Genomic DNA, 15,913 nt, shown 5'->3' on the forward strand with positions numbered 1-15,913 from the left:
CCCAGTCCATGGGACTTACGTTGACGGCCTCCGCTTCCACCGACCTCATCGCCTACTCTGATGCGGACTGGATTGGCTGCCCGGACACACGGTGCTCCACCTCGGGGTACTGTGTCTACCTTGGGCTGTCTCTGATCTCTTGGTCCTCCAAGCGACAGCCCACCATCTCCCGCTCGAGTGCCGAGGCAGAGTATTAGGCAGTGGCTAACGCCGTTGCTGAATACTCTTGGCTTCGTCAGCTGCTCCAGGAGTTGCTTTGTGATGTTCACAAGGCCACGCTCGTCTACTGCGACAACGTCTCCGCCGTGTACCTCTCCGTCAACCCGGTCCGCCATCGTCGAACGAAGCATATTGAGCTCGACATACACTTTGTTCATGAGTAGGTGACTCTTGGGCGCGTCCGAGTCCTCCACGTCCCAACGGCGCAGCAGTTCGCCGATGTTATGAAAAAAGGACGGCCTACTTCTTCTTTCGAGGAGTTCAGGTCCAGTCTTTGCGTCCCCGACGACGCTTCGACTGTGGGGGGTGTTGAACATATGGTTTGTGCATGTATATTGTATAGCCCGGCCATGTGGGTGCATGTGGGCCATCCCTGTCCTGTTGACCTAATTGCATTTGTTCTCTTGCGTAGATGGGTGCATGTGTGGGCCGACATGAGTGGGCTTTGTTATTGCTATCGCGTGATTGCTCGCTCACGTGTGCGTCTCGCCAAGGAATTCCCTATATGCCGCTCGTTGCGTCGAACTGTCGACGCAACGCACAGAGCTGGCGATCGAAGCGCTCACGTGGGCCGGCCCGTTAAACAGTTGGGGCACTTTCTGGTTTTGGGAACCTTCTAGAGTTTCCCAGCCGAGTTTTTCTGGTTTTGGGAAACTTCTAGAAGGCTCCTTGAACCGTTTTTTTGTCGATTTTTCCGTTTCTTTTTTTCTTTTCCTTTTCTATTTCTTTTTTTCGTTTCCGTTATATTTAAAGTTCATTTTTAAAAACAAATCAGGTTTCAAATTTTGTTCAGAAATTGGAAAAAATGTTCGTACTTTTAAAATATTTTCAATTTTGTAAAAAAATTCGTGCTTTCAATATTTTTTCATAAATTCAAATAATGTTTGCATTTTCAAAAAAAATCGGGCATTTAAAAAATTGTTCTCATTTTCCAAAAAATGTTTGGTATGTTTTTGTTCATTTTTTTGGAACTTTTCAAATAATGACCGGGATTTCAATAAACGTTCATGTTTTCGAAAATTATTCTTGTTTTCAAATTTTTGTTCACGTATTCAAAAAATGTTCACGTTTCAAATTTGTTTGTAAGTTTTAAAATTGTTCTCCGTTTCTAACTTTGGTCTAAAAATAAAAAATATGTTCATGATTTTAAAAATTGTTCCCACTTTGAATTTTTGTTCACAAATTCGGAAAATATTCATATTTACGAATTGTTTTTGGAAATTTCAAATTTTTTCGCCATTTCATAAAATTGTTCGAAGTTCAGAAAATAACATAAATTTTGGAATTTTTGTTTGGGATTATTTTCAAATAGTGTTAAGTCTGCTAGCGCTATTAGTTTCCAAAACTTGGCAATGCTTATCTGTGACCATATCTGTTCTGGCGTGGTGGTAGTAGCAAGTGTGCGCCAGTAGGCAGCCGTGAGTTCGAAAATCCCATCTACCTTGTATTAATTTTTTGCGATTTGACACCATCGCATTCAAAGCGCACCGCAATGGGCCGGCCCAGTCAGGAGCACCCCTGTGCGATGGAGCACGTATATCTACCGCAGAATGCGGCACATAGGACCTCTCTCTCGCCAGGGTCCACGCGTAGTTGCGATCGCTGGCTTGATCGGTGCCGCTTTATTCGTTCAGTCCAGAGACGGTGTCGCTAGCGGTTTTGTGTTCCTTTTGGGTTTTTTTTAGGGTTCCTTTTGGTTTTCTCCTCTGATCTTTTCGTGGGTTATAAATAGGCCTTTCCTCCTGTGATCTCGCAGTTATTCCTTCTACTTCGCCGCAACATTGACTGCCTCAGCTAGGTAATGGGAACACATACGTGCATCGATGTATATAAACATCATACTGGTTGATGTTTTCTCGGTCTGTGTTATTTGCACGCAGACTTCAACCATCAGCATCGGCGACCTGAGATACAGTAGTATCTACGACTTTTCAGTGTCGCCACTAGCCATGACTTTCAACTGTAACTGTACGTACTCCTGAAGTGGCATTCTTCAGCAAGAAGGGCAGCGAGCTAAAACAATCACGAGAAAACCAACACGACTTATTGCGAGAATGTGTAGGGCACAACAACTGGTTTAATCGAGCCATTGAGTTGCTTCTAAGACTTCTACAATTGCATTCACCACAAGGTTGATGGCCTATTGGATCATCCGCCGAGCCGTATTGCACTACCCAAGGTTAATGGCACAACAACTGCATTCACCACAAGGTTGATGGCCTCGTTGATCAAAAGATCATCCCAAGTAGTGGCGGAGCTTGACAAAGATTATTGGTGGGGCAAAGCAGACTTGAGGGGGGAATAAGGAAAAAAAATCAGCTTAAACTTTGATAATCTTCAAGATTTTAGCTTAACTAATGGTATTTCACATAATTTCTCTAGGGTATGGGGGCCATAGCCCCCCTTGGCTAACACCCTCCCTTTCAAAATAAGTGTCTCAACTCTAGGATAACTTTGTGAGTTGTACAAAGTTGTCCTAGAGTTGAGGCACTTATTTTGGGACGGAGGGAGTACTTTTTCTGTTTTTATATCGACTAGTATTAGGAGTCTAGGTCACCAACAGGGGTTAGAGTACGAGTCGGTGAAGAACGTGATGGTGTGTGTTGACGACAGCAGAAACATGGTTAAGATCAAAATATGGGCTAATTCCAAGCTGTTCACGGTGAAGCAAGTCACATTCATGCATTACAACATGTCAAGCATGTAGAATCCCTTCCTGATTGATATCAGCACTACTGCAACCACAACATTGACAGCCCGTGCTAGGTAACGGGAACACAACGTTAACGTGCATCCAATGTGTATATAAACGTCATCCTGATTGTAGTTTTTCTCACTGTGTTATCTGCACGTAGACTTCAGCCATCAACATGTATGATGTGAGATAAATCAGTATATATGGCTCGTCGGCGACACCAATAGGCATGATTTTGAACTCCATACGTGTACCATGTAGGAAGTGCAGCTGTGGTACAACAAGAAAGAGCAAGCCATCACGGTTTATTGTGAAAATGTGCAAAGCACAACAACTGGGTTGATCGAGCCGCAGAGCTGCTTCTAAGACCTCTACACAACTGCCTACACCACAAGATATGCCTTCTGGTTAAGCCAAATAATTGTGTTAAAAATGTAGCCACATCATAACAACTATATAGCTGATGGCAGGTTGAGACGTGTCGGTCTTACATCTGTGCCATCTTGGAAAGCATGTTCAGACGAAACTGAACATGGTGGATGAAGCATCCTGGAGTACCTTAATACTGCAATCGGAGTTGTGTTGTTGTGAACCTGAGAAAACCTCTCGAAACAAGCATTTGCCCCGCTTTATAGATAAAGCACAAACCAAATTATGCAGCCAAACAGTACAACATAGTTACGAAGCCCTCTTACAGAGCAGACACGGGATAACCGGACAATATAAACTCACATGACTATCCTTCCCCTCCTCTCCATTTGCTCACGCTGCAACCGAGATGCTTATGAAAGGGAACAACGTTCAATGGCGCGCCACCGTCCCCTCTGCCATCAGGGGGCGCAGATGGAAAACTATCTCGACACCAAGAAGGCGCCCATGACCATTGAGGTCACCTCCAACGATGGCAAGACCAAGTCCAAGGCAACCAACCCCGACTTCACCGTGTGGTACGCGCAAGATCAACATGTGTTCTCCTACCTGCTAACCACGTTGCCACGCGAGATGGCTATCCAGGTGGTGTCTTGCCACACCGCAGCGGAGCTGTGGAACATGGTGCAAGGGATGTTTACCTCGCACACCCGTGTAAGGATTGTCAACGTCAGGATTGCGTTGGTGAATCTGCAGAAGGGCAAAATCAGCATCACTGAATATGTTGGTAAGAGCAAGACTTTATGTGATGAACTAATTGCTTCAGAGAAGAAGGTTGATGAAGAGGATGTTGTCTCTCACATCCTTGCCGGGCTTGATGAGGAGTTCGACCCGATCGTTTCTACCATGTGCTCCTGGCTAGAGCGAGTCACTTTCCTGGAGTTGTACTCGCAGCTCCTAAGCTTCAAAGTCCGCATGAGCCTTTGTGGCCGATCCTCTCATTTGTATGCCAATGCCGCTGCTTGTGAGCGCTTCACAAAGAAGAAGAACAAAAAACTGCGGTGGTGGTGGCCGCGAACGCAACTTCCCCAACAGGAAAGTCGGCGGCGGTGATCGTGGTCACGACAATTTTCCAAGCCGCCTAATCATTGCAATGGGGAAGGCAATGACGGCAGAGGGAACTCCAATAACAATTCCTCTGCCAAACCAACATGTCAAATCTTCGGCAAATTGGACACCCGGCCTGGAGGTGCTGGAAACGGTACGAATTCCTCCTACTAGTGAGGGGAAGAGAGACCAGCAAACATGGCCGCGCCCCAGTATGGAATTGTTACCAACTGGTATCTGGACTGTGGTGCGACAGGTCACATCACAAGAGACCTAGGGAAGCTCACCGTTTGAGATCGGTACACCGAAAATGGATAACTCCAGATGGTGAGTAGTTCAGGTATCACCATTGAGCATATTGGTCACTCTCATATTCATAACCCTGGTCATGATCTTCTTAAAAATATCCTTCATGTTCCTGAGGCTGATAAGAGTTTAATCTCTGCTAGCCGACTAGCTATTGATAACATTTCATTCTTTGAAATTCACCCATTTTCTTGTAAAGGATCAGGGAGGGAGGAGAGTCCTTCGTCGAGGAAGGGGTAGGACAGGTATATACCTTAGCAAGAACATGGGACAAGATGCCATGAAGCAAGTACTCGGTGCCATCAAACCCTCTTCGGGTAGGTGTGATGACCCACAAGTATAGGGGATCAATCATAGTCCTTTCGATAATTAAGAGTTCGAACCTAACGAGGAGCAGAAGGAAATGACAAGCGGTTTTCAGCAAGGTATTCTCTGCAAGCACTGAAATTATAAGTAACGAGTAGTTTGCTAGCAAGATAATTTGTAACGAGCAAGTAACGGTAACGGTAACAAAAGTGCAGCAAGGGAGCTCAATCCTTTTGAGGCAAAAGACATGCCAAAACGGTCTCTTATGATAAGAAAAACGTTCTTGAGGGTACACGGGAATTTCATCTAGTCACTTTCATCATGTTGGTTTGATTCGTGTTCGCTACTTTGATTATCTGATATGTGGGTGGACCGGAGCTTAGGTGTTGTTCTTACTTAAACAAACCTCCTACTTATGATTAACCCCCTCGCAAGCATCCACAACTACGAAAAAAGTATTAAGATAAAATCTAACCATAACATTAAACTTTTGGATCCAAATCAGTCCCTTATGAAGTAGCGCATAAACTAGGCTTTAAGCTTCTGTCACTCTCACAACCGATCATCTAATAACTACTCCACAATGCATTCCCTTAGGCCCAAATATGGTGAAGTGACATGTAGTCGACGTTCACATGACACCACTAAGGGAATCACAACATACATACCATCAAAATATCAAACACATATCAAGTTCACATGATTAATTACAACAAGATTTCTCCCGTGACCTCAAGAACAAAAGTAACTACTCACAAATGATAATCATGCTCAAGATCAGATGGGTATGAAATAGCATAATGGATCTGAACATATAATCTTCCTGCAAATAAACCATATAGTAATCAACTACAAGATGTAATCAACACTTCTAGTCACCCACAAGCACCAATCTAAGGTCCCTGTACAAAGATTGAAGACAAGAGATGAACTAGGGTTTTAGAGGAGATGGTGTTGTTGAAAATGTTGATGGATATTGCCCTCCCCAAGATGGGAGAGTTGTTGGTGATGATGATGACGATGATTTCTCCCTCGGGAGGGAAGTTCCCCCGATGGAATCGCTCCGCCGAAGGGAAAAAGTGCTCCTGCCCAAGTTTCGCCTCAACACGGCGAAGCTCCGTCCCGAAAGTCCTCTCTCCATTTTTTGTAGGTCAAAACGACTTATATATCAGAAGAGGGGCACCAGAGGTGGGCCGAGGAGGGCACAACCTACCAGGGCGCGCCTCGGTGCCCTGGCGTGCCCAGGTGGTTTGTGCCCACCTGGTGGGCCCCCTCTGGTAGTTATTTTCTTCAATAATTCTTATATATTCCATAAAAAATCTCCATGAAGTTTTAGCTCATTTGGAGTTGTGTAGAATAGGTGGCCTGATGTAGCTTTTTCAGGTCCAGAATTCCAGCTGTCGGTATTCTCCCTCTTTGTGTGAACCTTTTACATATTATGAGAGAAAAATCATTAGAATTGTTCCAAAAAGCATTAGTATGCATGAAAACATCATAAATAATGGTAGGAAAACATGATGCAAAATGGACGTATCAAGGTGGCACCGACATTTAGGGCATCCATCATCCACTATCGTTAGGGAAATAATTAACCAAGCTCCGATGTGTTAGTTTGTTTAATAATGAATTTGTTTGTGACGCTTGTCACAAAGGCAAAAGTCACCAATTGCTTTATCCAAAATCAATAAATGAATCAAAGTTTCCTTGGGAACTTATTTCTTCGATGTAGGGGTGGGCATAAAAACTGACAAAAGACCGAACCGATGCCGAAACCGAAAAAATTGAATTTCCGGGTTTTCTCACTGCTATAGGAAGTTTCGGTTTTCACTTGTACTAACCGAATTTAATTTGGCAGGTTTGGTTTCAAACCGATTACCGAAACAGAAACCGAAGTAGCGCATAATTTTTTTTTTGAGGCAAACACACGCTTTTTATTAACTCTGTTGCAAAATGCTTACAGGAATGTTGACTGGATCATAGGGAAGATTGAGCCAAATATGTCTACCAGCTCCTAGAGAAGAGGCGTGCTTTGCGAGGCTATGTGCCTCAAAATTACAAGTTCTACTTTCAAAGGAGAAAAAGCAACTTGTAAAAGGTATAATCCTAGATTGAATTTCCTGAATGATCGCCCCATGGAATGCACTGGATCCATTCTTGATTTCTTCCACCAGTCCCTGGCAATCAGTGGCCAAATGGATATTTGAGAGATTAAGATATGCGGCTAGGGACGGACCTTCTCGGCAAGCCAGTGCTTCCAGAGCAGTTGGATCAGTCATATTAGGCACCACCAAGACCGATGCCCCCAAGTAATCTCCATGTTCGTTCCTGCAGAAAGCTGCTGCCGCTCCAACGCTGCCATTCCGTGAGAAAGCACCATCAACATTGATCTTTGCATGATTCAAAGAGGGAGGAATCCAGCTCCTTCTCGTGTCTTGGATTGATGGTGGCTGCACCTTCTCCTTTCTGGCATTAACCGTCTCTAGCTCAGCCATATAGGATTGCACAAATCGATGGATTTGTTCGGGGCTCTGGAAGATGTTATCATGGATTGCTTTACGCCTCGCCGTCCAGATGGCCCACAATGTGACAATCATCCTCGTAAATTCATCGTGCGACAAGGAATCATGCATGAAGAACAGCCACTGTTTCGCCCTAGGATCACTACATAAAATCATATGTTCAGCCACATTTGCATCCGATAATGCCCACGTACATCTGGCGACTGTACAGTCCAAAAGTGAGTGGCGCCATGAATCGGCGCATCCACACAGATTACATGTGCTTGATGTCACCATCTTCCTATGGTGCAGGACATCTGCCGAAGGTATGGACTGGTGAGCAAAGCGCCAGACGAAAATTTTCAGTTTTGAAGGTACTAACAATTTCCATAGTTTGGTCCACGTCTTTGCTTCCCCTGAACTAGAAGATCCCGGCACTCTCTCCAGCCAATTCTCACGCCTGATCTTTGTTTCAACAAGCATCCGGTAAGCTGATCTCACACTGAAAATTCCTTTCTTCTCAAAATGCCAAGCCCAAAAATCCTCAACGTTATGTGTGCACAAAGGAATGCTCAAGATCGCCTCTGCATCCATAGGTAAGAAAACCTGGCATACCAAATCTGTATTCCACGCTGCCTCGGTATGGTTTATAAGCTCATGCACCATTTCAGGTGGGTTCGGGACCGAAGGCATGAGAGGTCTGAGCAGAGGTTCGCGCGGAATCCAGTTGCAAGTCGAGATAGGAGTTGAACAACCATTCTCAATCCGGCGAGAGACACCCTGCTTGAGAACCTCCCTTCCATCTAGTATAGACCGCCATATTTGTGATGGATTGGAGCCAAGTTTTGCATCAAGAAAAGTGGTTGTGGGAAAATACACTGCTTTTAAAATTCTAGCGCTGAGCGAAGATGGATCATGTAGTAAACGCCATGCTTGTTGTGCCAATAACGCCAAGTTGAAAATCTCAAGATCCCGAAAGCCAAGGCCCCCCATATATTTTGGACTTGTCATTACCTGCCATGATACCCAATGTGGCTTCCTTTTTCCTTCTTTGCTTCCCCGCCAAAACCCTCGAATCAAAGAGTTTATATGCTCACATAGACCACGAGGTAGTCGGAAACATGCCATAGAATAAACAGGGATAGCCTGAGCCATTGATTTAATAAGAATCTCTTTTCCTCCAGCTGACAGAATTTTTGCAATCCATCCCTTAACCTTATTCCATATCCTGTCCTTTAGGAATTTGAAAGTGCCATTCTTTGAGTGACCCACATCCGTCGGCATACCCAAATACCTTTCATTCAGAGATTCGTTTGGAACTTGCAATGACAATTTCACCAATTCCCGAGTACTGTTAGGACAACCCTTGCTAAAGAAGATAGAAGACTTATCCTTATTAACCCGCTGCCCCGATGCATCACAATATTGGTTCAATAGGTTTGATACCTCATTCGCACCCTCAGCACTAGCTTTTAAAAACAGCAGGCTATCATCGGCAAACAGGAGGTGATTCACCGGCGGAGCCGTTGAAGCCACCTTGATCCCACTTAAATTTGATGACTAATTAGAGTTTAAAAGGCACGAAAGGCCCTCCGCTGCTAACAAAAAAAGGTAGGGTGAAATAGGATCTCCCTGTCGAATCCCTCTTGTTGGTCTGAAACTTTCCAACTTTTTTCCATTGAACAAAACAGAGAATGATACGGACCTGACCATCCCCATTATTACCTTGACCCACTGTTGGTCAAAACCAAGCTTCAACATTATTGCCTCCAGATACTGCCATTCCACACGGTCATATGCTTTCATCATATCAAGTTTGAGAGCTGAAAAACTATTAACCTTCGACCTGTTCCTTTTCATGAAGTGTAAACATTCATAGGCAGAAATTATATTATCAGTGATCAACCTACCAGGCACAAATGCAAATTGCTCTTGAGAAATGATATATGGCAGAATAGCTTTGAGTCTATTGGCCATCACTTTCGAAGCAATCTTGTAGACCACATTACACAAGCTAATAGGTCGAAACTGTGATAGAAGTGTGGGATTTTCTACCTTTGGTATGAGGACAAGTACCGATTCATTGATAGATTCTGCGCTATCCACCCCTTTCACAATTCTTAGTACTGCTGATGTTACCTCCTTTCCACAAACATCCCAGTGACGCTGAAAAAAATGAGCCGGAAACCCATCTGGGCCCGGAGCCTTTGTCGGGAACATTTGGAACAAGGCTCTTTTAACTTCCTCTTCTGTATAGGGTGCATTCAAAGATGCATTCATATCAGCTGTCACTTTATGAGGTACATGATCAAGAACCTGTTCCATATTGGCTACCCCTTCTGAAGCAAACAGATTGTTATAGAATTCCTTTGCCATTTGTTCCATCTCCGCAGCATCAGAAGTTGTGGAACCGTCAATCTTTGTGAGCACCTTTATAAGATTTTTACGTCGCCTCATGCTCGCTCTCTGGTGGAAATAGTTCGTGTTCTTTTCTCCCGAGGCAAGCCACTCAATCCGTGATCGTTGGCGCCACAAAATCTCTTCTCTGTAATAGAGTTCCACTAGCTTCTCAATAATATTTAACTCCTCAAGTGAAGGTCCAGTTCTAGCTGCACTATTCTGTAATTCTTCAAGCCTCTTTTTCAAAGTTTTAATTTCCTTTCTAACACTTCCGAAGGTATCATTATTCCAAAGGGATAAGTTCGCCGAAAGGTTTTTCAGCTTCTCCTTTATCGCAGCTGCAGAATTCGCCTCTACTGAAGTGTCCCATCCGGTGACTACTGTTGGTTTCAGTCCATCATGCGACTCCCACATGAGTTCGTACCTAAACTGTTTATCTCGCTGATTTTGTTCCCTGGTGTCCAAGCACAAGTTTATGGCCTTGTGATCCGAAGTGGCTGCTGATAAGTGAGTAAGTTCGCTCTGAGGGAACATATCCATCGAGTCTACTGAACCCAGGGCTTGGTCAAGCCTAACGTGTGTATCTGAGCCTCCAACCACTTTTTTGCATATGTCCAGAAGCTTCCCTTGTATCCCAGGTCGGCGAGGCCACATACATCCAGCGTATCCCGGAAGCCTTGAATTTGGTTGTGACTCCATTGACCAATGCCCCTGTGTTCTTCATGCCGTAGAACCTCGTTAAAATCGCCGATACAGGGCCATGGGATAGGGCTGTGCGAGGCCAAACCTTTCAATGTATCCCATGTTCTATATCTCACCTATGTTTGTGCTTCTCCATAGACACAAGTCAGTCTCCACTCCGCAGGCCATAGGCCCTGGACAGAGAAGTCAACATGATACTTAGAGTAGCCCAAGTTAACTAAATTTATTCCATTGTTCCAAAACACACCAATACCACCGCTCCTACTGGAGCTATCAATAGCAAAACCATTATCAAAACCTAAAGAGCCAGAAAGACCTTCTACTCTAGACTTGTTGATCTGAGTTTCTACGATGCAAAGAATAGAAGGGGCAAACTTCGCCGTGATTTCACGGAGCTCTCGAACTGTCGCGGCATTGCCAGCTCCACGACAGTTCCAGCATATAATACTCATTTGGCCTGGCGACCCTCCTGATTGGAGGTCGCCAAGGATGCCAATTTTGCTGTGTTTGGAGAACCCGAGTTCTTGTGCTTCTTCTTATCCCTTGGTGAGATATACAAAGGTGGCGGTGGAGGGACGTCGTGATCGACACCCACCTCTGCATGCGATGTTGAGCCAGTGATGTCCTTATTGTTAGCAGCAACAGCCGCTATCTTTTCCATAGATAAATCAAGTTTCCTCCTTGTTGCTTCGTCCCCCTGTCCTGCTCCATCCATCGGCCCAGTCTCCTTCAGTGGGCTTTCAGCCGTGTCGCGGAGGTCGTCCTCCCCATGCAGTCCAGCCTCCTGGGAAGAGCGCTTCCTTGCACCTGTTGGGTTTCCCCGATCAGTTGGGTTGCCCCGACCAGCTCCTGGGTTGCGGCCGCCACCTCTGTTTCCATCTCTTCCTCTCTGAGAAGTCGGCCTTGCCCAGCTGTTGCCAAACTGATTTGATGGCAGGCTCCTTCTCATTGCAATCATCCACTCACCATACTCGATCTCGTCGTCACCATGGATGTCGTTCCCACACTCCTCCCTGATATGACCCATGATTCCGCATACCTCACAGAAATATGCAATTTTCTCATATTTGACAGGGAGAAGCAGGCTCTCTTTCCCCCCGAGGTTCAACGGAGTGAAGCGGATCAGAGGTTCAGAGATAACAATCTTTGCCCGGACTCGGACGTAGTTGCCCTCAAAAATTCTATTGGGGTTCATCTCCACACTCTTGACCTGACCGATTCGCCTAGCCAGTTGGTCTATGATCGGTTCCTTATGGTAAAGGTCAGGCGTATCATGAATCTGAGCCCACACATACACACGGTCCAGGGGTGCTGCTTCAGGTTTACCTTTGCCATCATATTCCTCTATCACCACCATCAGGCCTCCAAAGATCCAGGGCCCTTGATGCATAACCCTATTCCAATCCGCAACACAAAAAACTTGGATCACGAACAGATTGTCATCAGCCTCCCGGATATCTGGCTCATACGCCAACCTCCAAGCAAACTTCATTGTGTCCTTGAACGCATCTGCACTGAAAGTCTTGCGCGTGTTTACCTTGGCTACTGCTAGCCAGCGCTTCTCCTTCTCTAGCTGTGAGATCTCTTCCTCATTGACAATCACGTCATCCAATTCAGATTCCTTGAGCTTCATATTCTTCATCGCAGTCTCCAGATCAACAGCCTTTTTCCCCTTCCTCCCGGACGAGGAAGAGCTGCCCGATCCATTCCCTGCATCACGCGCCGTCATCTGGCCGCCGCAAACCCTAGCTGCCAACACCCGTCGAGGCTGGGCGGAAAGAACGTCCTTCCCCAATGAGCCCCAACGCGCTCAAGGAGAGGGAAGAAGTTCACCAGATTGGTCGGTTATGCTGGATAAAACTCAACGGCAACGGGAAATCGCCGGAGTAGTAAACCCTAGGTCCAGGGTAGTGATCGCTTCCTTGCACCTACTAGTAAGTGTGCACGTGCAACGCACGTCTATTTGAACTAATAAGTGTGCACACGCAATACGCATATATTTGGATTAACATATTATATTAAACTTAATACAAGACAATTTATTCATAAATTTGAAATTTCCCTATAAAGTACACGATCTCTTATTTCCAACTCGTACAAATAATTTGAAATATCATTTTGTCTTAATCAACATGTCTCCTGTATTAAAAGACCACCCACTTTTCTCAATGTATAAAATTCAAAATTATTTAGAAGATTCATCATGATTTTTCATATGCACACATTTATGCAAGTATAGTCACACATGAAAATGTCACTTAGGACAAGTTAAGGAACCGTTTCAGTGCCAACAAATTCCATTCAAGAATTACACAAGATCGTCATGAACATATACAGAGAGAAGTGACCTCTCTTTCTCCGAGATTGATCGAACAAGTTTTTGTATATATCTATCCGACACTACTACATATATACAATATAACATCTCTTATAATCCCTAACATCTAAAATCAATTTCAACTCCCACATGACATTCCCCATCTTTATGTATGACATGGTCAAGAAAGAATCCCGTCAATTCCTCTTGAATTGCTCGTATGCGATCATGTGGTATGAGTTCATTCCGCATCTATCACATCTAATTTAAAAAAGAGGGTCAATACATATATATAAAAGAAACTCAACACAATTGATGGTAATAAAATAAAATTGTGAATATTGTTTATGTACTAAATGATATGAAATTTACCATGACCACAAAATATCCTACATTCATCATCATCATAATCAACATGCAGTTTTTGCTTGTCTTGTATGTAGTTCAAGTTTTTTATCAGGAAAACATGTTAACTCAACTGTAGATAAGGATGGTATGAAAATGCTCATATAAAATTACAATTGCCATGTATCTGCTGGATAAAACTTATGCAAACTTCGGTTTTTTTTAGTAAAACTTATGCGAACTTTAGCTTTTTTTCATTAAAACTTATGCAAACTTCTGGGTTTTTTCAGTGAAACGTAATTAATTTCATGACTGCAAGTAAGGCCTTGGTTCAGCGAATTTGTCTGTGAGTTCACTATGTAGTCGTGAGTTGGCCATGTAATAACCGGTAGTCAGTACTTAAAAAACAGGGATGTCTGTTGCAGGTACGCGAAAATCAGTGAAAAAATAAAGAAAGAAGGCGAACGTCTCTGTGTGTGCTCCAACGCTCCTCTGTTTCTCATTGCCTCATCTCTAGTTCCTGTACTTCTAGATGTGTCACCACCGGCGAGGTAGCGATGACAGTAAAAAAACAACACTCGATACTTATTTGATTAATGCGTGCGTGTGGTGCGTTCGCGTGAAGGCGAGCGTCTCGGTCGTTCAGGCCTGCGAGCGGCCGCGGCGACCGTGTCCTCTCCCCAACTGGGCGGCATTGTCGATGTGGGTGAGTCAGTCGTCTAGCTTTGAGGCGGCGGCCTCCACGCACCGGGATTAGCTTTGGACGACATCGTCCACACGCGAGTACCGGACAAGCGTGTCCAACGGAGCAGCACGCGTCAGAGCTGAGGGAGTCGGCGGTGGCTTCGGGCGAGTGAGATGGGGCCGTGATTAGCTTCACCTACTGCATAGTGGCCGAGACCTGCATCGCCCTGGGGAGGATGATGGTTGGCGACCAAGCGAATCTACATGCATGGTTGTGGGGGCAGATTTTTTTGGCCCGCTTATACTGGTCCAAGATACTCAGCGTTGCCCCCACTTGAAGGACCTCGGCGGTGGGTGGTTGTCAGCGTGGGTGTTGTGGATGGAGCTGAAGTCGACGCGGATCCCGGTGGTTCCCGAAGAGCATGCCCAGGATGTGGACGAAGTCGTTGCAGTCAGTAGAAGTGTGTTCGGAGGAAGCCACAGATCCTCCTCGCGTGTCTCCCATTGTGGCTCGCGTGGGTGGTGGGCTGGTGACGACTGGCGACTCGCGATCACGATTCCCTGATAGGAGACGATAGGATGTGCTCGCGATTAGTTTCCTAATAATTAGATGCGTTCGTGATTAGTTATCTAATAGGATGCAGCCATGATTAGTTTCCCAATAATTAGATGCGTCCGTGATTAATTTCCTAATAGGATGGCTCGTAATTATTTTCCTAATAATAGGATGCGCACGTGATTTTTTTTCCTAATAATAGGATGGGTTTGTGATTAGTTTCCTAATAATTAGATATGTCCGTGATTAGTTTTTTAATAGGATGTATCCGTGATTATAGTTTCCTAATTGACCAGGCATGGACTTTCATATTTTCCTCCGCGGTGGAATACGGTCAGTCAATGTAAATTGCTAAGTGCACACAGAGAATAGATTCGGTTAAGGCTAGCCGTTAGATTGAGTTTAGTGAGACTAATCATGCGGTGATAATGTATCTGTATACGTTTTGTGGGGTGCACTTAGAAAAGATAATGTTTGCTCTTTTATAAATAGTATAGAAGTAGCGCATAAATAGTAGCGCCCAGGTCGCTATGGACCTTTCCGTACGTGCGTGGCCGCACGCGAGTCAGGGACGACGGCCTTGTTCGTCTCCTGGGCCGGCTACGTACGTGCAACCAAGGCCCACTCTTGTAAATAGTAGCTTCTCCCAGTCTGTGCCAGTACGTGACTTCATTAGGATTTGTCCCACCTCGCTTAGCTAGACGGGATGAGGCAGTGAGGTTGGCTATTTAAGAAGGCAGGGTGCGACAGCTAAAGTGCAGGCAGCTGGCTGAAAGCTATTTTTTCGGTGTAAACTGAAAACCGAACCGAACTTCCGGTTAACCGAATTTTCAGTTTTTGATTATTTTTTGTGCATTTTTTGGTTATTAGTAATCTGACTAACTGATTTTGAGAACCTAAATTCTAAAAAGTGCAGCTGTGCCGAGCACACACGTCTCTGCGGCGTTCGATCGCGATCGCCAGCCCCAGGTGCCGACGCGCTCAGGTGTTGCCCGGTCGGTTCCAGGCCCGTTGGGTGCGAGCGGCGGTGCCAGGGCCCACCACTACTCTCCTACTCTCTCGTCGGTGAATCCGCAGCCGAATCCGCAGGGCCGTGCGGCGACCTTGGACGTGCGCCATTTTCGGAGGAGAAGTGGAGGAGAGCCAGTGTCGTGGAGCTGGAGCAGCAGCACTACTGCCTCCTCGACCCCCTTTTCTTTTCTCATATCAGATCCATGCGAGCATGGGAAATAGCAGAGGAACACGCCGGCGTTGACGCCCGGGGAGGCGGACCTATCGGTGGAGCGCGGCGAGTAGCGGATCCGGTCGGCCGTGGGGCTGGAGTATCGGCGCCACGCTGAAGCCACTTCCTCCTTCCCTTTATCAGAGCTTGAGCGGTGTCGTCGGCGTCGTTGTTGATGGTGGCGGTC

At 45.4% G+C, this 15,913-nt stretch overlaps 1 pseudogene; it reads left to right on the forward strand.

Moving 5' to 3' along the window:
* Nucleotides 1–4,114: 4,114 nt before the first annotated feature.
* LOC119290314 lies at nt 4,115–4,253 on the forward strand (annotated as a pseudogene).
* Nucleotides 4,254–15,913: the final 11,660 nt, after the last annotated feature.

This window comes from Triticum dicoccoides, chromosome 4A, assembly GCF_002162155.2.
Source record: "Triticum dicoccoides isolate Atlit2015 ecotype Zavitan chromosome 4A, WEW_v2.0, whole genome shotgun sequence".
Lineage (NCBI taxonomy): Eukaryota > Viridiplantae > Streptophyta > Magnoliopsida > Poales > Poaceae > Triticum > Triticum dicoccoides.